Below are 20,580 nucleotides of genomic sequence, written 5' to 3' on the forward strand. Positions count from 1 at the left end.
ACTTCATTGGAGATTTCTTATATATTACAAGAAAAGTACACTTATCTCCTGAATGGAACTATATTTTGATGTTGGCCTGTGACTGTGAAGATGTTATCAGCATGGCAAAGGTGAATGTTCCTATTCATGTTTCTATTACAGCAAGGAAAATGTATTTATAACTACTAACCTGAAGTTTCCATAAAACAAAGAAAGCATTTGAAAAATTGCAAACTTAAGATACAAAACTTTAGTTAAAAGAGAGAAGCCACACAGGAGTAACATGCAGCTTATGAGAGCATCATAGAAATAACACTACTGAACTTTTACTGGTCCTATGTCATTGTTTAAAATGAAAACATTGCCATAGTGAAAAAGAAATAGAAAACAATGCTGATTAGAAGTGCAGAATGTTATAACTAAGTTGCAAACATGAGCACTAGTGAGTAACAAGATTTGATTAGTGGAGACTCTTATAGTGAGGAGCTTAGGACTGTTTTATTACAAAGGACTAGATTGGAAAAACCTGAATACATTACCTGTCCAGGTAGGCAATAAATAAGATGAACTTCTTATAGAAAAAGACCTTTTCTCTCAAGAAAGGTGGGTTCTTACCAGACTTATTCAAATTAATTTTCTTTACAGACTATGCCATCTGTTATTCTGACATGCTATATGGAGAAAGGGCATTCTGAAAACTGCTGCATGCCCCAGTGAGCACTCCTCCCATTATTCACAAAGTCAAAATTTAGAATACATCACCTGGATTACTACATGCCTTTCTTGAAAGTCAATCATTTGAAAAGTAGCATCAAAAGACTACTTTTGATATGAAAATAAATGAATACAATTCTACTCTACTTATTTGAACATTTTATTTGATGACACCACTCACACTTGGCTCAGGAGTTCAGGATATCCTCTGTTACTTTGTTTGATCATTTATTTCTTCCTTTCTTTTCTGCTGATTTCCTTCCATCCTGCTTGCCTTCTTTCCTTCTTTCATTCTGTTCTCCTTTTCATCCTCCTTTCCATTCTTTCTGCCTGCATTTCTACCTTCCCTCCTTCCTGCTTTCTTTTTTTCATTCATTCTTTCCATTTTTTTCTTTATTTATTTCTCTTTTTCTTCTTTATTTTCTTTTTCTGCCCTTTGTTTTAAATGGAGCTATCCAATGACCTTTAAGCAAATAGGTTTCAATTCTATCTTCAAAGTGCACCACCTAAAACTAGGTGGTTCACTGAGTAGCTTGTTCACCAAAGTCATATACAATGTTCATCACAGAAGCATTAATCTGAAAAAGAAAATTCAAACATGTGTGAAGTCATGGATAAATATATTATAACCACCACACTCCACAGCAAGGGAGAACAAACCACACTGTATCTAATTATGTGAATGAATCACACAGCCACAAGTAGTGTGTGACAGAAGACTAATGTCTAAACTTTCAAGTTGAATCTGATTATATCAAGTTCAAACCAAGAATGTTACCTGTTGGGAGTATAAGTAGCAGCATGGTGACTGGAGAAGACATTTGAATGACTTCTGAGAGCCTAAAACACAGGAGTGCTCAGTGTTTGTTTTAAGGTACTTGTTAAGTGGGTACACACTGCTTCAGATTAAGCATTATGTTTAGGAACATATTTGTAATGCTCTACACACTTTTTCATTCCTTTTAGTATTTTCAATTTTTATTTATTTTCTACCTGTACAAAAAGTATTGTGATTATATCCTCCTCCACTCTTTTTCTCCAATTCTGCTGAACCCCCTCCCAACTTCAGATCCTTGTCACTTTTTTTTTAAATGATTCTGCTTCCCCAAGTAGCCAACAAGTACCATTAGTTCTCAGCAAGGAGTGAGGCACATCATGCCCAGAAGAGAGCGTTTCACAGAACTCTTCCCTGGGCCTACATTCTTTTGGTCCCTTCATCAGTGATGTTGAAGATTGATAGAGATATCCCATATAGGGCTGCACTTAAACAGTCACTTATTCTTAGCACATCAACCAGGTGTCAGCCTCTTCATTAACCACTGTTCACTTGCAAAACTAAAGCTATGTGACCAGCATTGAGAGTAACACCAAGCTATGGGTATAAACATAAATATTTAGATGGTAATTTGAAAACATGACCATTTAGCAAAATACCTATAGTATATTCCCATCTGAGACTTACAGTCTCCCCCGCTATGGGTTTTGATTATGCTTACAGAATCAGGAATGAAATACCTTGTATAGATCAGGCCTCAAATCCAATCAGAGAGTGTTTACTTACCTTTTGAATTGTCATGTCAATCATGCAAAGTTGCCTGGCAGGTCATCAGTGTTGACCATTGATAAGACCATTGATGTCAGGCTGGAGAGATAGCTCAGTGGTTAAGAGCACTAATTGCTCTTCCAGAGGTTCTGAGTTCATTTCCCAGCAACCACATGGTGGCTCACAACCATCTGTAATGGGATCCAATGCCCTCTTCGAGTGTGTATGAAGACAGCTACAGTGTACTCATATACATAAAAATAAATAAATAAATATTTCTAAAAACAATACACAAACTATTTATTTAAAAAAAAATGGTTTTGTCGTTGAATATTTGGTTTCTCCATCTAAGGTAATTGAAAGTTTGGCTGGGTATAGTAGCCTGGCCTGGCATTTGTGTTCTCTTAGTGTGTATATGACATCTGTCCAGGATCATCTGGCTTTCATAGTCTCTGGTGAAAAATCTTGTGTAATTCTGATAGGCTTGCCTTTATATGTTACTTGAACTTTTTCCATTACTGCTTTTAATATTCTATCTTTATTTAGTGCATTTGTTGTTCTGATTATTTTGCATCAGGAAGAATTTCATATTTTCTGGTCCAGTCTATTTGGAGTTCTGTAGGCTTCTTGTATGTTCATGGGCATCTTTTACTTTAGGTTTGGGAAGCTTTCTTCTATAATTTTGTTGAAGATATTTCCTGGCCATTTGAGTTGAAAATCTTCATTCTCATCTACTCCTACTATCTGTAGGTTTGGTCTTCTCATTGTGTCTTGGATTTCCTGGATGTTTTGAGTTAGGATCACTTTGCATTTTGCATTTTCTTTGATTGTTGTGCCCATGTTCTCAATGTAATCTTCTGTACCTGAGATTCTCTCTTCCATCTTTTGTATTCTGTTGCTGATGCTTGCATCTATGGCTCCAGATTTCTTTCCTAGGGTTTCTATCTCCAGTGTTGCCTTACTTTGGGTTTTCTTTATTGTATCCACTTCCCTTTTTAGGTCTAGTATGGTTTTGTTCATTTCCATCATCTGTTTGAATGAGTTTTCCTGTTTTTCTTTAAGGACTTGTAACTCTTTAGCAGTATTCTCTTGTATTTCTTTAAGTGAGTTATTAAAGACCTTCTTGATGTCTTCTACCATCATCATGAGAAATACCTTTAAATCTGGGTCTAGGTTTTTGGGTGTGTTGGGGTGCCCTGGACAGGCTGAGGTGGGAGTGCTGTGTTCTGATGATGGTGAGTGGTCTTGGTTTCTGTTAGTAAGATTCTTATGTATGCCTTTTGCCATCTGGTAAACTCTGGAATCCATTGTTATAGTTGTCTCTGGTTAGAGTTTGTTCCTCTCATGATTCTGTGTCCCGAGCTTTTGTCCCCACCTGCAAGAACACGCTCAGGACAACCAGAATCTTCTGTGGCAAAAGCTTTATTGGTTACTTCTTCAGGAGCAAGAGGAGAAGAGAGAGTGAATGGTAAAACCCCATCCCTTTTATGGAGGATTGTCCTCTGCCTCGGACGTGTCGCTCCCTGATTGGCTGCAGCCCATCGACCCAGTTGTCGTCATGGGGAAGGCAGAGCACATGGAGTGGAAAACTACCCCGGCACATGTGCAGATTATTTGTTTACTACTTAGAACACAGGATGTCAGCGCCATCTTGTAATGGCAAATGTGAGGGCAGCTCCTCACAATTCTGTTATTCTCTAAGAGCAGACCTGGGAGACTAGCTCTCTCCTGAGTTTCAGTGGTCAGAGCACTCTGCAGGCAGGCTCTCCTATTTCAGGGAAGGTGCACAGATATCTGGTGTTCAGACTTGCCTCCTCCACACGCTCACCTGTGCAGACTATTCTTGGTGGAGTCTGGGAACCAAGATGTCTCCTGCAGATGCTCTGGCAATTCTCTCCCGGGCCGGGCAGACAACTCTCCTCTACCAGTGAAGGTTCCCAGATATCTGGAGCCCGGAAAGGGGGCTGCCTCAGAAGCTCTGTGGCTCCTGCCTGTCCCAGAAACAAATGGATTTAACAGATATCAATAGAATATTTAATCCTAAAACAAAAGGATATACCTTCTTCTCAGTACCTCATGGTACCTTCTCCAAAATTGACCAAATACTTGATCACAAAACAAACCTCAACATATACAAAAATATTTAAATTGTCCCATGCATCCTATCAGATCACCATGTACTAATGCTGATCTTCAATAACAAAATAAATAATAGAAAGCCAACATTCACGTGGAAACTGAACAACATGCTTCTCAATGATACCTTGGTCAAGAAACAATAAAGAAAGAATTTAAAGACTTTTTAGAGTTTAATGAAAATGAAGCCACAACGTACCCAAACCTATGGGCCACAATGAAAGCATTTCTAAGAGGAAAACTCATAGCTCTGAGTGCCTCCAAAAAGAAACTAGACAGAGCACAAACTAGAAGCTTGATAAAACACCTAAAAGCTCTAGAACAAAGGGAAGCAAATTCACCCAAGAGGAGTAGATGCAGGAAATAATCAAACTCAGGGGTTAATATCAATCAAGTGTAAACAAGAAGAACTATTCAAAGAATCAACCAAACAAGGAGCTGGTTCTTTGAGAAAATCAACTAGATAGATTATCCAGACTCACTAGAGGGCACAGGGAGAGCATCCTAATTAACAAAATCAGAAATGAAAAGGGAGACATAACAACATATCCTGAAGAAATCCAAAACACCATCAGATCCTTCTACAACAGGCTATACTCAACAAAACTCGAAAACCTGGATGAAGTGGACAAATGTCTAGACAGATACCTGGTAACAAAGCTAAAAATATCAGGTTAATGATCTAAACAGTCCTATATCCCCTAAAGATATAGAAGCAGTCATTAATAGTCTCCAAACCAAAAAAAGCTCAGGACCAGATGGGTTTAGTGCAGAGTTATATCAGACCTTCAAAGGAGATCTAATTCTAGTTCTGCACAAACTATTCCACAAAATAGAAGCAGAAGGTACTCTACCCAACTCATTCTATGAAGCCACAATAACTCTGATACCTAAACCACAGAAAGACCCAACAAAGATAGAGAACTTCAGACCAATTTCCCTTATGAATATCGATGTAAAAATATTCAATAAAGTTCTCGCTAACCAAATCCAAGAACACATTAAAACAATCATCCATCCTGACCAAGTAGGATTCATTTCAGGGATGCAGGGATGGTTCGATATACAGAAATCCATCAACGTATTCCAGTATATAAACAAACACAAAGACAAAAACCACATGATCATCTCCTTAGATGCAGAGAAAACATTTGACAAAATCCAATACCCATTCATGATAAAAGTCTTGGCAAGACCAGGAATTCAAGGACCATACCTAAACATAATAAAAGCATTCTACAGCAAAACAGTAGCCAACATCAAAGTAAATGGTGAGAAGCTTGAAGCAATCCCACTAAAATCAGGGACTAGACAAGGTTGTCCACTCTCTCCCTACCTATTCAACATTGTACTTGAAGTCCTAGCCAGAGCAATTCTACCACAAAAGGAGATCAAGGAGCTACAAATTGGCAAGGAAGAAGCCAAAATATCACTTTTTGCAGATGATATTATAGCATATGTAAGTGACCCTAAAAATTCCACCAGAGAACTCCTAAATCTGATAAACAGCTTGAATAAGTTGCTGGATATGAAATTAAGTCAAACAAGTCAATGGCCTTTCTGCACACAAAGGATAAACAGTCTGAGAAAGAAAGTAGGGAAACAACACCCTTCTCAATAGTCACAAATAATATAAAATACCTTGGCATGACTCTAACTAAGGAAGTGAAAGATCTGTATGATACGAACTTTAAGACTCTGAAAAAGAAATTAAAGAAGATCTCAGAAGATGGAAAGATCTCCCATGCTCATGGATTGGCAGGATTAACATTTTAAAAATGGCTATCTTGCCAAAAGCAATCTACAGATTCAATGCAATTCCCATCAAGATTCCAACTCAATTCTTCAACAAAGTAGAAAGGGCAATCTTCAAATTCATCTGGAAAAACAAAAAACCTAGGATAGCAAAACTCTGCTCAAGGATAAAAAAACCTCCTATGGAATCACCATGTTTGACATAAAGCTGTACTACAGAGCAATTGTTATAAAAACTGCATGCTACTGGTATAGCAACAGACAAGTACACCAATGGAATAGAATTGAAGACCCAATAATGAACCCACACACCTATGGTCACTTGATCTTTGATAAGGGAGCAAAAACCATCCAGTGGAAAAAAGACAGCATTTTCAACAAATGGTGCTGACACAACTGGTTGTTATCATGTAGAAGAATGTGAATTGTACTAAGGTCAAATCTAAGTGGATTAAGGAACTCCACATAAAACCAGAGACACTGAAACTTATAGAGGAGAAAGTAGGGAAAAGCCTTGAAGATATGGGTACAGGGGAAAAATTCCTGAATAGAAGAGCAATGGCTTGTGCTGTAAGATCGAGAATTGACAAATGGGACCTCATAAAATTCCAAAGCTTCTGCAAGGCGAAAGATACTGTCAATAAAACAAAAAGGCCACCAACAGATTGGGAAAGGATCTTTACCTATCCTAAATCAGATAGGGGACTAATATCCAATATATATAAAGAACTTAAGATGGTGGACTCCAGAAAATCAAATAACCCCATTAAAAATAGGGTTCAGAGCTAAACAAAGAATTCTCACCAGAGGAATACTGAATGGCTGAGAAGCACTTGAAAAAATGTTCAACATCCTTAATCATCAGGGAAATGGAAATCAAAACAACCCTGAGATTCCACCTCACACCAGTCAGAATGGCTAAGATCAAAAATTCAGGTGACAGCAGATGTTGGTGAGGATGTGGAGAAAGAGGAACACTCCTCCATTGCTGGTGTGATTTCAAGCTTGTATAATCACTCTGGAAATCAGTCTGGCGGTTCCTCAGAAAATTGGACATAGTACTACCGGAGGATCCAGCAATACCTCTCCTGGACATATATCTAGAAGATGTCCCAACCGGTAAGAAGGACACATGCTCCACTATGTTCATAGCAGCCTTATTTATAATAGCCAGAAGCTGGAAAAAACCCAGATGCCCCTCAACAGAGGAATGAATACAGAAAATGTGGTACATTTACACAATGGAGTACTACTCAGCTATTAAAAAGAATGAATTTATGAAATTCCTAGGCAAATGGTTGGACCTGGAGGACATCATCCTGAGTGAGGTAACACAATCACAAAAGAACTCAAATGATATGTACTCACTAATAAGCGGATATTAGCCCAGAAACTTAGTATACCCGAGATATAAGAGACAATTTGTAAAACACACGAAACTGAAGAAGAACAAAGACCAAAGTGTGGCCACTTTGCCCCTTCTTAGAATTGGAAACAATCACCCATGGAAGGAGTTACAGAGACAAAGTTTGGAGCTGAGACAAAAGTATGGACCATCTAGAGACTGCCATATCTAGGGATCCATCCCATAATTAGCCTCCAAACGATGACACCATTGCATACACTAGCAAGCTTTTGCTGAAAGGACCCAGATATAGCTGTCTCTTGTGAGACTATGCTGGGGCCTAGCAAAAACAAAAGTTGATGCTCACAGTCAGCTATTGGATGGATCACAGTGCCCCCAATGGAGGAGCTAGAGAAAGTAACCTTGGAGCTAAAGGGATCTGCAACCCTATAGTTGGAACAACAATATGAACTAACCAGTACCCCCCCCCCCGGAGTCCATGTCTCTAGCTTCATATGTATCAGATGATGGCCTAGTCATCCATCAGTGGAAAGAGAGACCCATTGGTCATGCAAACTTTATATGCCTCAGTACATGGGAATGCCAGTGCCAAGAAGTGGGAGTAGGTAGGTGGGGGAGTGGGTTGGGGAGCGTGTGGGGGACTTTTGGAGTAGTATTGGAAATGTAAATGAAATAAATACCTAATTAAAAAAACCAAAAGTCTATTGATGTCTTTTCTTCCCAAGTGCCCTGCATAGCATTGTCCAGTACTATGCAAGGTAGATAGCTACAGGAATTGCCTTGGTCAATTTAACTTTCAAAGGTAAATATGTCTGTCTCATGGCCAAAGTGTGCATTGTGTCTTCCAAAAAATGTGTAATATCATTTACCTATGTTGGGCAACCATGATCAATATTAATAGCCTATTCATAGTAAAGCTCCATGCATGGCACTGAGGTTTTATTTATTTATTTATTTAGTTAGTTAGTTAGTTATTTGGTTATTTATTTATTATTTATTTATTATATTTTTAAATTTTTTTGAGGTGAAAGATAAGTAAGACTGTTATAAGATATTAGATTTACATGTGGCTCTTTCATGCTGTCTTTGTTTTGGCCACACACACACACAAATACACACACACACACACACACACAATTTTTTTCCACCATTTTCTCATCTCCCTTCCTGCTTAAACATTTTCTCCACAGTATGCTCCTCTTTGTTCCCCCTTCACCTAGGATTTGCTATTCATCCTCCTTTAAGGCACTCTACATGGTGGTTTCCTTTTGATTTCTTGGCTTCTACAGAAGTTCCAAGATTTTTTTTCTATTATCTTATTTATTTAGAATCCAGCCATTGCTCCCCATCCTGATCTCCTTTCCCAGAGTTCCTCATTCCATTCATTCTTCACCCCATCCCCCCATATCCAAGAGGATGCTCCTCCCCCACCAGGCCTCCTTCCTTCCTAGGGCATCAAGTATCTCAAGGATTATGCACATATTCTGCTACTGAAGCCAGACCAAGCAGTCTTCTGTTGTATTTGTTTCAGGGGTCTTGGTTCAGCTCTTGAATGCTGCTTGGTTGGTGACTCAGTGTCTGCGAGCTCACAGGGTTCCAGGTTAGTTGAGACTACTCATCTTTCTATGGGGTCGCCTTCCTTTCTGTTTCTATCATCCTTCCCCTAATTCAACCATAGGGGATCCTGGTTTCACACCAATGGTTTGGTGTAAGTATCTTTGTCTGTCCCAGTCAGCTGCTGCTTGAGTCTCTCAGAGAACAGCCATGCTAGACTTCTGTTTGTAAGCACACAACATCAATAATAGTGTCAAGCCTTGATGCCTTCCCATGAGATGGATCCCAAGTTGGCCAGTCACTGTACTGCCTTTTCCTCAGTCTTTTCCGTATTTTTGTCCCAGCAGTTCTTTTAGACAGGAACTATTCTGGATCAGAAACTTTGACTGTAGTTTGGGAACCCATACCTCCACTTGAGGCCTTGTCTATCTATTAAAGGTTCACTCTTCCAGTTCCCTCTCCATACTGTTGAGCACTTCATCTGAGGTCACTCCATTGAATTCAGAGTTTCTTACCTCCCAGAATTCTGTTACTTTCTAGAGGGTCCCCCCCCACCTTCCACCCTCAAGGCTGCATATTTTCTTTCATTCTTCTACCCCTCTGGGCTTCTTTCCTATCCCCTCTCCCCATACCTGAACAAGTTCCCCATTTCTTTTCCTTCTCCCCTCTCTCACCCAGGTCCCTCCCTTCCTCTGCTTCCCATGATTATTTTGTTCTCCCTTCTAAGAGGGATTGAAACATTTTCATTTGGGCATTTCTGTTTGTTGAACTTCTTGAATTCTGTGGGTTTTATCTTAGGTATTCTGTACTTTTTGTCTAATACCCACTTATTAGTGAGTACATACCTTTAATGTCCTTTTGGGCCTGGGTTACCTCACTCAGGATGATATTTTCTAGTACCTACTACTTGCCTGAAAAACTCATGATGTCCTCATTCTTAATATCTGCATAGTATTCCATTGTGTAAATGAACTACATTTCTGTATCCATTCTTGGTTTGAGGGCCATCTAGGTTGTTTTCGTCTTCTGGCTATTACAATTAAGGCTACTATGTATATAGTGAAGTACCTGTGTCCGTGTGGTATGGTGTAGCATCTTCTGGATATATACCCAAGTATAGTACATCTGGGTCTTCAGCTAGATCTATTTCCTGTTTTCTGAGGGACCTCCAGATACTTTTTCTACCTAATTAAAGAGAAATGAATATGTTGCTGATAAACTGGAAAGTCATATTTGCATATATACAGTTCATTTACTGAGAGGACTTTTCAGCAAAGGGCATAATTTGCTAAACACCATACTTAGAAAGGACAGAGGCCATAGCAAGTAATAAACAACTTACAATGCATGTTTTCATATGTAAATCCAGAATAAAGGAGAATGTTTCCCTTTCAATGTTCAAAGGGATTCTGATATATCACTTGACATTCTCCTGTTCCTTATAGTATACAGGTTTTAATACATAATTTAAAGAAGGTTTAAAGTTTACATAAGGATTCTAATAAATTATGTGTAAATATTGTTATTTATGCATAAAGGGTTTAAATATCTACAAATGTGGGTATCTGGAGGAGTCCTGAAATAAATTCCCCCATATGTATTAAGAGTCAGTTATATTTTATTCTGTGAAAAAAAGTACTTTGTATATAAAAAATCTATGATATTCCCTAAAATAATGTTTATGAAACATATTACTACTACTATATAACTCTTAAGCCAGAGAAACATTTTGAAGAGTCAGTTTAAAAAAAAAATCTACAATGGGTAGAGATTTTGCTGCTCACATTTATATAAGCCTTTCAAATTTTCTTTCAAGTTATTGTTTGTAGTAAAACAATTTCATGAATATGTTTCTTGCATTCAAAGAGACTGAACTTCAAAAGGACCTCACATCCAGGTTAATAATATGCTTTTTGATTGTTCAAGCCCTTACTTTCTCTCCTGTTATACACTCAGCCTGCTTAAGTAAACCTGCCTTTAAGTGAACATTGAAACAAACTTTAATATACCTTGGGTTTCCTATGCAATCATACTCTACAGCCTGAGCTCATGCATAGCTTTGATCATAAATTTTATATACTTCCATTCAACTGACCGAGAGTATTGCTTGTATGTTTTGTTTTGATGTGTGTGTGTGTGTGTGTGTGTGTGTGTGTGTGTGTGTGTGTGTGTGTGAAAGAGAGAGAGAGAGAGAGAGAGAGAGAGAGAGAGAGACAGAGACAGAGACAGAGACAGAGACAGAGAGAGACAGAGAGAGAGACAAAGAGAGAGACAGAGAGACAGGAGAGAGAGACAGAGAGAGACAGATAGACAGAGAGACAGAGAGAGAGGAAGTAATTATTTTCTGAAGGCAGCCAACCAGTTAGAAGCAAACATATACAGCAAATATGCACCAAACATGCTGGAAGCAACTTGTGGAAATAGCACGACAAAGTATATGTGCTATTCTGTGTCAGTGGGGATTTAAAAATTGACTTCTTTTCCTGTGAAGCTGTATTAAATATTTCTGTACTGAATCTCTCATTCTTTTTTCATGTATTCCTTACTGTTCAGTAAGCACAAAGAAAAGTCCATTGTTACAGATAAATTAAAAATAACTGAGCAAGAAGTGGAGTATTTAAACTCTAAGTTTGTTTTCCATCAAATTAATGAAAGAGAAAAAATCTGTTTTTATTTGCTAATGCATTAACCGATGAGACTGTCACATTTTAAAGTTTGCTTGATGAAGTTAAAACAATTCTTACCTGCAATTTTTAACTTAGTGTAAGTTTTCCAGGCTGGCTTAGCTATGAGTACGCTGGACATATGTGGAAAGTTTGCCATTCCTTTTTTATTTTCTCTGTGTGTTTTTCACCAGGACCTTTCTTTATTCATTTAGTTATGTTTTCAGCATTCAGAGGAAGTTGAGCTTGTTGACATAAGTGCAGATAGTGGAGTTCCTACTTGGAGAGAAGCTTGAATTTCTCAATTCTTTAGTGTCCATCCCTCCTAGTCAAAAGTAAAGCAGCTATGGCTGTAAACGGATGCAAAATACTAGCCTTCATGTATGCCTTGGAGGGTCTGAAGCCAGCTTTCTTTCTCCTTCCTTGCAGATTCTACTACACTTTTCATGATGCACCATCTCTGAGAACTGAAAACCACACATACTTTCTGTATTTTCTTTGTGAAAAATTCTCATTAATCATCATAGTTAATTAACAGATTGGTGGACATTGGCTCTGAGCCTCATCTCTTGCTAATATCAGAGGGCTCCTATACTCAGCATTGGAGGAGTTTTAATAGATGTTGGATTGTTGGTAAATGTCTGGTAAGTGAAAGAACCACGGTAGTGTGCCTAAGTATTCTTCTATAATCTTTAGGAAGCATGATTTGTTTGGCCAAGGAACAGCATCTGTGATAATTCTAAAATTATCACTTCTATCTAAAGAGTGATTTTAAAGCAATCCTACAGGAATACTTCACATGACTTTAAAAAATATATCATTAAAATGGCTAAAAAGAATGTCCATAGAATTAAGGTGCATAATTTTTTTCCCCAATGAAAAAGAATTAATCAGTAGAAGGTTGTTGGCATTCCATTTGTTTTAAATTTCACAAATTTTAAGAGAGACTTGAGTTCAGTGGTCATCTCCTGTATCAGTTCTTTTAAAATCTTCATGCAGGTGACATCTGAAGGGAAACAAAGAAAAAGAGTACTTTTCACTTTGTGTTATCCATGGGGACATAGACAAGGCCACTCTATCTTCTACAAAGCTGGAGCATATTTGAGGGTTTTATCTCACCAATTAACTTTAAATTTAAATGTACTGACTGAATGGCAATTCACCATGGAGTTCACTTGTTCCCTAGTGTCTAAAGATTTTGAAACTAGGAAAATCCCAAGAAGATAAAATAAATCACTATTATAATGAAACAGTGCTGTGCAGGAGGGTGAATCCCTTCACTTGCTATTTTTAGCAACATTTCTAGTGGTCCTCATGCCTTTTATAAATGCTTCAGAGTCTGGGTCTTATAATCCAGCTTTCATTCACGGTGATCTTTTGTGATTATTTGCTGGCTTTTCTGGGAGGTATTCCTAACATAAATGCACATAAGTCTGTACCAAAATCCAAATCAAATATTCAATCCTACATTTACTTTAATAGAGAAATGCATTTATACAACAGACAGAAGACAAGATGCTCTGGTCAGACAGTTTTCTTTGGCATTTTATATTTTATTTTTAGTATTAGAGATATAACCAGTCCAGCATAGAAATGCACGGAACTTAGGTAGTGAGAACAAAGGTTATATGTTGCAAGATTAGTGATGCATTTTTCTTTCTTTCTTTTTTATTTCTTTACTGAAAATATTTTCTTCATATACTGTCTTCCAATCACTGTTTCTCCTCCTCTGTCTTCTCCCACATCCTCTCCACTTCTCCACCCATCCAAAGTCATGCCCTTTCTCTTTCTCTTTTTAGAAAACAAACAGGCTTATAAACAAATGAGCCAGAATACTGCAAATAAACAGGGAAAGAAAAGATAAATACAGCCAAAACCCAAACAAAACAAAGAGATATACACAGACACAGGCATGCACACAAAACTCACAAAAAGACAAAATAAACACCATAATACAAAATTATCAAAAGCAAATGGAGGTGGGAAAAGCTTAAAAAAATGCCTGTTCCTAAGTTTGGATTTGTGTACCCAGTGAAACTCCTTCAGAAAATGCTGAATTTTATTTTCAAGACGCTGTCAAATGGATGTAGCTCCTGGGTTAGGGATAGGTACTCATGTCCACTTCCTCTCGGAGTGCCAGAAAAGGTGTGTGCTGCTATGGTCTGTGTGCATTCATATGTTCATCAGTATTGTGTGTTGGAAGGCACTGTCCAGTAGTCATTTCTCCTTCCAGAATTCAAATTTGCAGCTTTTTTTAATGAAGAAAAAAACTGGAGTGTGCAATTGTTCAAAGAATATTCTATAGAATTCCTGCTTTGCATACCACTCCAATTTATATAGCACAAAGATTAATAAATACACTTATATGTGCATGTAACACTTTTAAAAGGGATATAATACTGTTGCATTAACATGAATAAAACATGGATGAACTTAAGAGACATTATGTTTAGTCTAATGAGCCAGAAGAATACTTCATGATCACTCTTACATGTGTCTCAATAGAAACATAGGGCATGTTGGAGGGAAGATGGTAAGAGAATATGGGTCATAGTGTAGAAAGCAGTGTTGAGATAAGGTGAATAAATATAAAGTTTTAAACTATAGCAGGAGACTATGGTTCATAATACTATTTTGTTTCTTACTATATACTGAAAATTGTCAGAGACAGTAGATTTTAGGTGCTTCCTACAAAACAGCAACTCTGATATTGTCAATGTTGAATTGCCTATCTCTACTAATCATTTCACTATGAATTTACTTGTTATAACATCATGCTACATACCTATCATTTATATGATTAGAATGTTTTACATCTTTTAATGATTTCTCCTGAGCATTGTAATGCTTGTTATCATGTTATTCTCCACGGGAAATACATCGGTGTTTTTATAATTTGCTAAAAATTTGTTTTGCTATGTTGTGAATTAGGGTACAAGTGTACTTGATGGTATTTTGTGTCCTGTGACTTTTTACTCAAATAATCAATACTTCCCTTGTTAACTGGAATGTCACAGCCACATGGACCTTTTCTTTGAATAATGGGCAATAATCTCTCTAATCAAAAGCTAGAGGCTCAGTGGCATTGCTCCTTCTTGTTCTATAGTGTCAGCTTTCATCCTGTGCATGATAGGACAACAATATACGAGAATCTGACTTACATGTATTCCTATAATCTCTCTCCTTAAATATAAAAATAGGCCAAAGAGGAGTTATTTTTATGTTTGCTGCAATCATCTCTTTAAATTTTTATTGAACATTCCTTTACACTTTTTTTCCTACATTCTTTCCCCTTTATATTTATAAATGGTGACACTTCCTTTCCTAGTCATGTTCAGCCTATCACACCCCAGTTCATTCACATGTACATTTGAATGTTTTAACATAATCTTGAGAACCCAAGCATAATATTGTTATACTTTTTCTCACTCTGTGATGGGATTAGATTCTGGTGGATCTCTAGAATCTAGAAGGCTGTCATAACTTATCATTCTTGGGGCTCTGACTTCTCAGATGGAAAAGGCTGTAACTGTAACTCCATTCAAAGAGTATTTCACTCATGATCATGTAGTTGTGAACAAAAGTGTAAAGGAATAATTAAGGTGATTCTCACCACATAGTGGTAGTGAGAACTGTTGGCATATTAACCTGATAGAGCCCATGTCATATAAATACTTTATGATTTTCTCCTCTCTACCTGCTCTTTATCACATATCCTGCATTGGAATTCTCCAACCATTTGCTTTGCTACTCAATCATTCACATTTGTCATAAATTGAGTTTAAAGAACTGTTACTTTTTCCTCGAAGTTTAACTAATAGATAAATGTTTAAATGAATAGTTGAGAAAGCATGTCTAGTCTTATAATGAAGTACAACTTGAATATAATGAGCATCTTTCCTTAATTTCCATAAGATTCATTTATTTCATGTTTGTTTCCCTTGTGGTTTATGTCACTTACTGCAATGTATTTTATTCAAGTGTTACTTTTTTTCTTCATTAACTCTAAAGTTGTGGCTAAAACCTTAATTGAAGTAAATAGGTGTCAAAGAGATAGGTGAAAATATAAAACAAATACCAAGGTAATAAGACATTTTTAACAACTGTAAACAATATGGCTATGTTTTCCTTCATCATGGAAAATGAAGACATTTTCCGTGCATATGCTAGACACCAGCAGATGGACAAGACAGAGATCTGTATTTAGTGAACTATGTGTAAATGGTTTCATTAACATTAACTAAGGCCTAAAAGTTAAAACAAAGAGAGTGAGAAAGAAAAACAAGCCTGTAATGTTTTAGCTTTTACTAAGTTTGAAAACTTTTGTCACAATGCTGGCTCATAATAGGCTCTGAGGCTTGTACTAATTCTATCTTGCCTTGATAAAAACATAAAATCTTTAAAATATGGCACTCTGGCTGTACACAATCATTCACTCCAATGTCTGTGGCAAGCTGTAGGCACCCATGGTCACATATGCACTACTTAGGAAGTTGTTAGTTTCATTATTGGATAAATGATTCCATTAACAGCTCTCTGCGTTCTAATAGAGATAATTTGAAGTTTCTGACATTCAAATGGCACAGTGGGTTAGAAAGAACTTTCTGACATTCTGATAGTGCTTGGGTTAAAGGGAACTGTGTCCTATAAATGGAGTTCTTGCCACCCCTCCCCTGTTTTTGGTTTGGTTTGCTTTCATTATAAGTTTTGTTCCAGGTTTTATTGACATTTTCTTTTTGACTTTAATATTAAGAAAGAAAATATTAAGGGACTAGCTAAGAAGGAGATATAAAAGTAAAAAAGTAATGCACTTATGGTCCTGGTGAGTTATGAATCCAATAGGAAGTAGGGTGTAGGAGTGAAAGTCAAAATAATTAGAGCAAAAGTGAAGGCTTGTTCTCTTATTTTTGACACTGGGGAAGGCAGGATGAATAGAATACAATTTGAACTTTCCAGGAAATGAGAGGAAATGACTTTCATGACCTACATGTACCTGAGAGCCCACTTTTCACACTCTGCAGGAAGGCAAGTCAGACAAAGAAGCCACCAATTACCATCCCTCCAGCTTGTGTCATATTTGTGATGTTTTTCGAACTGCTGAGACCGTGGGACTGTAGCAGTTATACAGCGTGGGCACAAAATGTGCAGAGAATTTGCTTCAAAGGGTCTAATTCAGAACCACAAAGATGCACTTTATAATAAACCACACAAGAAACTGGTATGCACAGAACCCATTACAATCTTTAGGCTATTTGACAGCCTCTGTAATAATTGAATAAGTTAATTTAAGGACCAGAAACTGAACACACTTTCAGGTATACATTGTGAGGATAGTGAACCATAAGAAAGGGCATTTATATCTTATTGCACTGTTTCTTTGCCTTCATCTGGGGGATATATAGTCATGAAATCCAGGTATAAATGTAAAAGAGATGACGGATCATGCTCTTAGGTCTCAAGAATGAAAATTTAATCATGTCAGAGTGGTGATTCCACTTAAAATATGCCACAAGTCTTTGATGACAATGTAAAAATTTTTTTTTTTTGCTCAGGGAGAGTATGGCTACATAACATCACAGTAAATATGACCAGGAACATTATAACTGGCCATAATATAATTGCTTATAATATTCTCTGAAACGCTATATACTCTATAAATGCATTCTAGAACCACAAGTTTTAATAGAAATATCTTAACACATAGAAATGGAAACAAGAAGGTGTTTAACATCCAATATAAGCAAAATCAATAGAACTTGTGCTTAATGTTCTGTTTGAATTGTCCTTGTGAATTGCTTATATTTGGGGAAAAAAAATCCCTCTTCTCTTGGCATAGCTATTAGTTTTTTTCTGTATTGCTTTAGAGAAGTAGTAATATCCAAATCTCTATGTCATTATTCTTTAGGAAAGTACTATGACTACAAAGTGCTATTTTAATCTATTCGCCTTACACAGTATCATTTAGTAATTTCAAATGGAGATTCAGAATGTAGAAACTACATTATGTTGGTTTAATCATAGACTTTCATTGAGCTTTCAGGTAAAATATTTAACCTTACTGTGCCTCAGCTTATGGAAGCATAAATTTATGCAAAAGAGATATCCTGACCTTCGAAACCTAAAGAGAAAGTGATTTAAAAATATAATCAGCTTATCCAGTGGATTTCTTTTAAAATGAAAACTTTACTATGGACATTTTCATCACCCAGTTTGGTTTATAGCATTTGAGGTGGCACCAGGGAATCAGTTCCAGTGCTGGTTCCTTTTCACATCATTGGCAGCTGTGTGATGGCAGAACTTTCTTCTACCTCTTACATCCAAGTCAGCGTCCTGGCATTTGACCACGTTGACTTACTCATGATTTTATGTGCAGTTATGGAAAGAGTTCTAAAATCCTGAAATTGGTATTTGTGACACGATAAATAGCAGAAGCTCTATCAATCATTTTCCTCAGTGAAGTGGTGTGATGCCCATTGGTGGTCAGAGAAAATAAACTACTTGGTAAACCAGAATTAAAGAGCTATAAAATAACACAGCCAAGGACAAAGAGTTCAGGTAGCATGTGGTGTTGCCCTATGCGGAGCTGTCAGGGATGGTTTTCAGTATGTGAATAATTGCATAAAGACTCTCAGAAAAGGTGAGGAAGGAAGCATCAGATTCTTAAGGACGAGAATTCTAAGCAGAAAGCAGTGATGGCAGTTGTGAGTATGGAGACTATTTGACATATAGAAGAGTAAAAATGCTGAAGAGGTTTTGCAGAGCAAGAAGGCAGGAAGGTACTCACACATGTGGACTTTGGACCTGCTCTGAATTAAGGTGGAAATACTGAGAAGTTTTAATCTCAGAATAAGAATATGATTGTGATTACATTTTTGGCTGACCACTCTGCCTCAGGCATAGGAATAGACAATAAAGAAGATAAAATCACACATTTAGAGGCTTTTACAGTAACCCAATAATCCATGAAAAAGCAAATGATAATTCTACCACCATAAATGTGTTGATTTAAACTTAATAATTGTTCAACTAAATTACAATCTTCAGTATGAAGAGTTGATATACATTGACAAATGAGTCTAAGAAATTACTATCTGCCTTACTTGATGTAGTTTCCATATTTATTTATTTATTTTGGTGGTACAAACATTTAAAATCCCTTCTCAGTAAGTTTTAAGAATATTATACAGACTTATTAACTATGCCTTATAAAATCAGTACTGGGTGTCATAATAAAATTTCAGTCTAAAAATTGTTAATAAATATAGTTTTATATATTTTTTCAAAGTAGGGAATGTAATATCTCTAGCTTTTGGTTGTTGTTGTCATCAAGAATCCTTAAGATTAAAAATAATTAAAAAAATAAAAATTAAAAAAAGAATCCTTAAGATTATTTTGCTCATTTGCATATGTCCTTAGCTATTAAATTTATTTTAAATGTCAGTGAATTAAATACAGCATCATATCCTGATTACTACCCAGTGGTGAGCTCACCCAGTTCTATTAGAAAATTCTATATTCATAGTCATACAGACTCCCCTGCTTAAATCCAATGGGTCACAAAGCAAAACAAAATAAATGAAGAGGAGAAAGGGACCTATAGAAAGGTGATGTATGTGTGAGACAGGGCTGAGGTGAAGAAAGTTAAGAGAAGATTCAAAGCACATAGATACATAATAACATTTCCACATGATTATCTATATAAATTATATATAATATATAATATACAGTATTTTATTTCAATATATAAAATATACATATAGTATTCACCATATATAAAGTATATATTATAAAAACAATAATTTAACTTTATGCTAATTTCAATTAATAGTTTTCACTCTAAAGAGTGTATCTGATGTAAATAAAGGGATAGAAAAAGATATTCCATGAAGTTGGCAGACAGAACTATCTCAGGAACAACATAGAACCATGATTCCAAGTTATTAATAGAATATTTTCCAAGATAGATGCATACTAGGCAATGAAAAGTTTAAGCAAACGGAACGCATGCTAAATTTATTTACATTGGCATGGAAAAAATTTTTTTGGTTCTTTGTTTTGTTTTGTATTTTTCTTTTTGGATTGAAGCTTAGATGTGGAAGAAAGGGGAAAGGAATCTCCAAATAACTAGACCTAAACAACTAGAGGTCAACATTAATCAGGACAAAACAAAGTGACCCTATGGAGCTAGATGAACTGGGAGCTTAATTTTATGAAGATTAGGTAAGAAATCATGCTTTTTTCAAAATACAAATGATACAGACTGGCTTGGTGCCTCATGCTCCTAATCCCAACACTTGGAAGATAGGAGCAGGAGAACTTCCATGAGGCCAGTGCCAGCATGCTAATCTGATGGGTTCAGTCTGGGAATTAATGTAAGAATTTTTGTCTCCAAAACAAATACAAAGAAAAGCAAAACTATAAAGTGGTCCAAAGACAGTAGCCAAATCAAGTTTGATGTTATGGAGTTATCAAAGCTTTTGGGCATTCCAGTTCTGAGAAGATAATACTTATTAAAAAGGAATAGAAAAATGGCTGAGTATCTATGCTGAAGTTTGGCAACTAATAAAACTGATACTTGGTCAGATTGTCAAAGATGTGAGTGTAACCAAAAAAAAATCAAATATTTATGGCTTTGTTCCTGATGCATTTTCACAGATAGAAACCACAATGAGAAAAGAGGGGTTACAAAGAATCGTGGGAACTCTTAGACACATAGGCAGAGAGAAACTGAAGAGGGTAGATTACAGGCCTGGAGAAGACTTCTGGGGATTGTTTTATTGAGTCAGTAAATGTTTATCGTCCAGATTCAATGATGGTCAAAGATTCACTTTGACTTTCAGAAATGTGCAGCTTCTTTATCTATAATACTA

Source organism: Mus caroli, unplaced genomic scaffold (genome assembly GCF_978045245.1).
Source record: "Mus caroli unplaced genomic scaffold, Mus_caroli_1 scaffold_3, whole genome shotgun sequence".
Classification (NCBI taxonomy): Eukaryota; Metazoa; Chordata; class Mammalia; order Rodentia; family Muridae; genus Mus; species Mus caroli.